This window comes from Otolemur garnettii, unplaced genomic scaffold (assembly GCF_000181295.1).
Source record: "Otolemur garnettii isolate 467f Iridium unplaced genomic scaffold, OtoGar3 scaffold00002, whole genome shotgun sequence".
NCBI lineage: Eukaryota > Metazoa > Chordata > Mammalia > Primates > Galagidae > Otolemur > Otolemur garnettii.
The window spans coordinates 40,818,431-40,825,478 of NW_003852397.1; positions in this window are offsets into that span (position 1 = coordinate 40,818,431).

A 7,048-nucleotide genomic window follows, 5' to 3' on the forward strand; every position below is an offset into this window, starting at 1 on the left:
GAAAAAAATAGCCGGGCATTGTGGCGGGCGCCTGTAGTCCCAACTACTTGGGAAACTGAGGCAAGAGAATTGCTTGAGCCCTGTTGCTTGAGCCCAAGAGTTCCTTGAGCTCACATGGTTGTGAGCTGTGACACCATAGCTCTCTATAGAGGGTAATAAAGTGAGACTGTGTCTCCAAAAAATTAATTAATTAATTAATTAAAGTTAAAAAAAACATTTAAGGCTGGGCACAGTGCCTCATGCCTGTCTGTAATCCTAACACTGTGGGAGGCCTAGGTGGCAGGATCACTTGAGCTTAGAAGTTCCAGACTAGCGTGATCAAAAGTGAAACCTCATCTCTGCAAAATATAGAAAAAATTAGCTGGGTGTTATAGTGGGCTCCTGTAGTCCCAGCTACTTTGGAGGCTGAGGCAGGAGGATCCCTTAAGCCCAGGAGTTTGAGGTTGCTATGAATTATGATGATCCCACAGCATTCTAACCTGGGCAACAGAGAGAGCCTCTGTCTCAAAATAAATAAATAAAATAAAACCATTCAAGTATAATAAAAGATAATTATCATTTTGCAATTTTGTGATATAATTATCATAGCTGGCTAATATTTTGTGGTTGTGGGGTTTTTTTTCTTCCAGTAGGTTGATGAATGTATTTTTAAATCTATTTCAAAGACTTTACAGGTACTAGGTTTCACATAAAGTTACAATAAATATTTCCAGGGTTAGGATTATTGCAGTTATCAAATTAAACATTTTGTATTTCTGATAGTTGAACCAAAATGGAAAGGCAGGGGGGGAACCTTCTAGCAACTTTACTGGCAAAAGCCGTTTGAGGAACGCACACAGTGTTCACAGCTGTTTTTAGTGTGTGTGGGCATAAAATGTGATAGCTCTGGCTGAGGGTTCTGGGGGCTCTGATGCTGTTTGCCAAGTGTGATTTCACACCTTGGAGAAGACAGATGCTCATTTAAGGTTTAACACAGAGGACCCACTGACAGCCGTGCCTTTTTAGATACCTTAATCACAACCTTTAAAAAAGAAATTGCACGGGCACCATGTTTGAGTTTAATTGACCAACTAGCTCTCTCTGATTCAAAAATCCTATGGGAAAAAGGTTGCTTTTTTTTTTTTTTTAAGAACTTGCAGAACAGATCCTTCCAGAAACCACATGTTCTGTTAATATTGTTTTAGGACCAACTAAAGCAATTTGGAAATCAATATTTAAACATCTTTATGAAGTGAACCATATGTCCAATAAAACAGGACAAAAGAAGTAGAATAGTGAAGAAGAAAATACTAAATATGTGTTTATGGTGTCAGTTCATATGTCTATTTTCCTCTAGGCAAAGTTTTTTTATTATTGTTGATGTAGTTCCCTTTATTCTGTCATCAGTACCACCAGAGCAGGTATTTAATAAATGATTCTGATCATAATTTTAAATTCATATTGTATGTCTTACTCTGTAAGAACCTATTCATTTTATGGTTGTTAAAGTAATAGAATAGCACCCGTGAAAGCCTGAAAAATGGAGGCAAATAAAACAAAAACAAAAAAGTCCCCCAAACTCCTAACAGAACAAGTGGTATCTCTGTGTCAGTATTTCACTTTGCTATACTTACCATGATTACCTACACAGGCTTTGCAGCCAGGCTGGCTGGCTTTCCATCCCACCTCTCCCTCACCAGCTGTTTAACCTTGACCACTGCTTCAACTTGCTGTGCCTGTTTCATTGACTATACAATGGAGAGGATAACAATAGTGCCTATCACTCATGGTTATTTCAAGGATTAAATGAAATAGTGAATGGAAGGCGGTGCCCTTAGCTCTCTGGGGTAAGGTGCCAGCCATATACACCGAGGCTGGCAGGTTCAAACCCAGCCCGGGCCAGCTAAACAATGACAACTATAACAAAAAACTATAGCCAGATGTTGTAGAGGGCGCCTGTAGTCCCAGCTACTTGGGAGGCTGAGGCAAGAGAATCACTTAAGCCCTAGAGTTTGAGGTTGCTGTGAGGTGTGATGCTACAGCACTCTACCAAGGGTGACATAGTGAGACTCTGTCTCAAAAAAAGAAAAGAAAAGAAATGGTGAAGGGAAAACTTTTGCATAGGGTTGCTCAATGAAAGATAGTCATTGGCAGTAGCATTATTATTATTTTCTCCTGTAGTCCTTATCACACTCTGTGAAGTTACACTAGTATTGATTTTGTGGCTCACAAAAAAACTGATGGGAGAGGTTAAATGATGTACATAGTTCTGGTTTTAGGCTCAGTAGTGTGTTAAGTGACAATAGTCGTTGCATCCTGATGTGATACAAAGGGAAGTACCCTGGGTCACCTATAACCTATCTTGCCAAAAATGTATAATTGGAATTGAATCATACCTTTCTATGAAACGTCAAATTATAGGACCTAGAGGAGATAGAGGAGTCATGTTAGCTGGTACTATGAGGAAGAACGATCAAGCACGTCTAGAACGTGGACACACTGCAGTACAAAGTGATCCTCTCTTTTCAACAAGCCAATGCCACAATTAAAAGAAGAGCAGGAGAGGTGGAACGATCAGGAGATTTCTCTAGATTAAAAGAGACATAACTGGGTGGCACCTGTGGCTCAAAGGAGTAGGGCACCAGCCCCATATGCTGGAGGTGGCAGGTTCAAACCCAGCCCCGGCCAAAAAAAAAAAAACCTGCAAAAAAAAGAGATATAACCAACAAAAGCAATGTGCATGGCCTTTAGTAAAATACTGATTTGAACCTAAAAGACAAGTAGGGAATTGAATATGGACAGAATATTTAGACAATATGGAGAATACTAGGGACATATTGCTAGGGGTTTTTTTTGTTTTTGTTTTTGTTTTTTTTAGAGACAGGGTCTCACTATATTGCCCTCAGTAGCATGCTGTGGCATTACAATTCACAGCAACCTCCAACTCCTGGGCTTATGTGATTCTCTTCCTTTGGTCTGCCCAGTAGCTGGGACTAAAGGGGCTCGCTACAAAGCGGGGGTGTTTTTGTGTTGCAGTTTGGCCGGGGCTGGTGCCATATGCCCTGAGCCACAGGCACCGCCCTGCTAGTTCTGTCAGATGTGATAATTGTCACTAGTTTTGAAGAATCATTTTGAGAATTTCAGGGTAAATTGTCTGCAATTTACTTTCAAATGATTTAGTAAGAAAAAAAGATGAAGTAAATATGCCAAAACACCATTGGTTTTCAAATGTAGGTGGTGGGGTGGGTATATGGGGATCCTGGTAATATTCTTTCTACTTTGTAAAAAAAATTGAATAGATTTAGGTAAGTACAAGTTGAATTCTGTTACATGTACATATTGTATGGTAGTAAAGGTTGGGCTTTTACTGAACCTATCACCCAAATAGTGTACCTTGTACCGCATAGATAACTTTTCACTCCATACCCTCTCTCTCTACTTTAATAAATGTTTGAAATTTTAAAGCAAACAAATAACAAACAAAAAAGGACCTTTTTAGAAAGCAGAAGCTGGGTGGTGCCCGTGGCTCAGTGTGCAGGACGCCGGCCCCATATACTGAGGGTGGTGAGTTGAGCCTAGCCCCAGCCAAACTGCAACAAAAAATAGCCAGGTGTTGTGGCAGGCGCCAGCTACTCGGGAGGCTGAGGCAAGAGAATCGCCTAAGCCCAAGAGTTGGAGGTTGCTGTGAGCTGTGACACCACAGCACTCTACCTAGGGCAACAGCTTGAGGCTCTGTCTCAAAAAAAAATTAAAAAAGAAACAAAGCCCCACCTTATACCCCTAAGGAAAGTTCCTTAGACCTTGATACAATGGATCAACCCTACGCTATCTTGTCAGGGGACTGTGTAGCACTTTTCTTTTTTATTATATTTTCTTTTCTCTTTTTATTTATTTATTTATTTAAGCACTAAAAGATCTATATATTCACTTTGTACCTTTTTTTGAGACAGATTCTCATTATGTCGCTCTTGGTAGAGTATCGTGGTATCACAGCTCACAGCAACCTCCAACTCTTGGGCTTAACCAAGGGTCCTCAGACTTTTTAAATAGGGGGCCAGTTCACTGTCCCTCAGACCGTTGGAGGGCCGGACTGCAGGCCCAGGGATGAGTCGGCTGCTAAGCAGGACAGGCAACAGTGGCAAAAACACCCAGCGGCCGGATAAATGTCCTAGGTGGGCCTCATGTGCCCTGCGGGTGGTAGTTTGAGGATGCCTAGAAGCAATCTCTTGCCTCAGCCTCCCAAGTAGCTGGGACTACAGGCATCCGCTACAATGCCCGGCTATTTTGTTGTTGTTGTTGTCATTTTTTTTTTTTTTTGTAGAGACAGAGTCTCACTTTGTCACCCTTAGTTGAGTGCCGTGACAGCGTCACAGAGCTCACAGCAACCTCCAACTCTTGGGCTTAAGCGATTCTCTTGCCTCAGCCTCCCAAGTAGCTGGGACTACAGGCGCCCACCACAACGTCTGGCTATTTTCTTGTTGCAGTTTGGCTGGGGCCGGGTTTGAACCCACCACCCTCGGTGTATGGGGCCGGTGCCCGCTCACTGAGCCACAGGAGCTGCCCTGTTGTTGTCACTGTTGTTTAGCAAGCCCAGGCCAGGTTTGAACCTGCCAGCCCTGGTGTATATGGTCGATGTCCTAACCACTGTGCTGGGGGCGCTGTGCCTCGGCTACTTTTTTAGGCACCAGGTCTCACTCTTGCTCAGGCTGTTCTCAAACTCCTGAGTTCAAGCAATCTACCTATCTCTGCCTCCCAAAGTGCTATGATTATAGGCATGAGTTACCACTCCCAGCTTTTTCTTTTTTTCTTTCTTTTTTTATTAAGAGGATAGTTTAATCTCAGCGCCTGTAGCACAGTGGTTATGGTGCCAGCCACATATACGAGGCTGGCATGTTCAAACCCATCCTGGGCCAGCTAGACAACAATGACAACTGCAATAGAAAATAGCTGGGCGTTTTGGCTGGTGCCTGTGGTCCCAGCTACTTGGGAGGCTGAAGCAAGAGAATCACTTAAGCCAAAGACTTTGAGGTTGCTGCGAGCTGTGACGTCATGGCACTCTACCAAGGGTGACATCGTAAGACTCTGTCTCAAAATTAAAAATAAATAAATAAATAAAAAGAGGATAGTTGATAGTTTTGGTAGAGATTGATCCACAAGCAGGGACAGAGCTAAGAAAAATCTATAGAATTTTAATTCCCAAGTCTGGCTTCTACACTAAGCCACTCATTTACAAGTGAGAAAGTTTGAGGAGAGTAAGTGTATTCACCTCCAAGTTCATAAAATCTTTTACTTTTAAGCCAAGTTCAAGGAAAATCACAAGTTTTCATTTCATTCTCTAGCAGTTTCCAAAAATAACATCTTAAATGTATACCTCTTAGACCGATCCACCACCCCAAGGATTTATTTTAAGCTAAGACACAACTGGAACTGAATAAACTCCAGCATTTAACATAAATCTCAGCATTAGAAAGGATCCCTCTACTCCAGCAGTTCTCAACCTGTGGGTCATGACCCCTTTGGGGGTCTCCTCCATATCAGATATTTACATTACGATTCATAACAGTAGCAATGTAGTAGTTATGAAGTAGCAACAAAAATAATTTTATGGTTAGGGGTCACCACAACATGAGGAACTGTATTGAGGCTTTTTTTTTTTTTTTTTGCAGTTTTTGGCCGGAGCTGGGTTTGAACCCACCACCTCCGGCATATGGGGCCAGTGCCCTATTCCTTTGAGCCACAGGCGCCACTGAGGAACTATATTAAAGGGTTGCAGCATTAGGAAGGTTGAGAACCACTGCTCTAATCTATCTGCCTGTAGCAGTCAAGAAGTGACCAAGAATTGTAGATAGCTGGCTTTTCCAACATTTGAGTATTTCTTTTTGTTTATTTATTTACTTATTTATTTAATTTTTGAGACCGAGTCTTACTATGTCACCCTTGGTAGAGTGCCCCGTGGCATCTCAGCTCACAGCAACCTCAAACTCTTGGGCTTGGAAAATTCTCTTGCCTCAATCTCCCAAGGAGCTGGGATTATAGGGGCCTGCCACAACACCTGGCTATTTTTTTTGTTTCAGTTGTCATTATTGTTTAGCTAGCCCAGGCTGGGTTTGAACCCACCAGGCTGGGTGTATGTGGTCAGCACCCTACTCACTGAGCTACGGGCACCACCCCATTTGAGTGTTTCTGAATGTATTTCTTTATAATTAGAAGAAAAAAATGTTTTCCAAAAAATGTTATAGCCCTTAACCCCTCAATATAATAATAATTAAGACTCCTAAGAAGACAAATATTCCCCCACATTACCCAGTTTGAACTCTCTCTCCTAGACTAGACAAAAGAACCTGAATAGGCTGGGCCCTGTGGCTCCCACCTGTAACCCTAGCACTGTAGGAGGCCAAGGTGGGAGGACTGCTTGAGCTCAAGATTTGGAGACCAGTCTGAGCAAGAGTGAGACCTCGTCTCTAGGAAAAACAGAAGTAGCTGAGTGTGGTGGGTCCAGGAGTTTAAGGTTGCAGCAAGGTACATTGATGCCATTGCACTCTAGCCAGGGCAATAGTGTGAGACTGTCTCAAAAACAAAACAAAACAAAAACCTGAATAACTTAAAGATGTTGCAAAAAAAATGACCTTTTTAAATAAAAAGTGATGATTATGATAGGTTTATTGCTTCCAAAAATTAATGTGCAAGTCTTTTTTTTGAGCCACCTCACCGGCTAATGTGCGAATTTTACAGGAAGGCCCAGCTCGGTGGCTCACACCTGTAATCCCAGGATTACTCTGTGAGGCTGAGGTAGGTGGATTGCTTGTTCTCAGGAGTTGGAGACCAGCCTGAGCAAGAGCAAAACTGTCTCTAAAATTAGCCAGGCATTTTGGTGGGTGCCTATAGTCCCAGCTACTGTCTCTAAAATTAGCCAGGCATTTTGGTGGGTGCCTGTAGTCCCAGCTACTTGGGAGGCTGAGGCAAGAGGATCACTTGAGCCTAAGAGTTTGAGGTTGCTATGAGCTATGGCACCATGACACTCTACTGAGGGCCACAAAGTGAGACTCTGTCTCAAAAAAAAAAAAAAAAA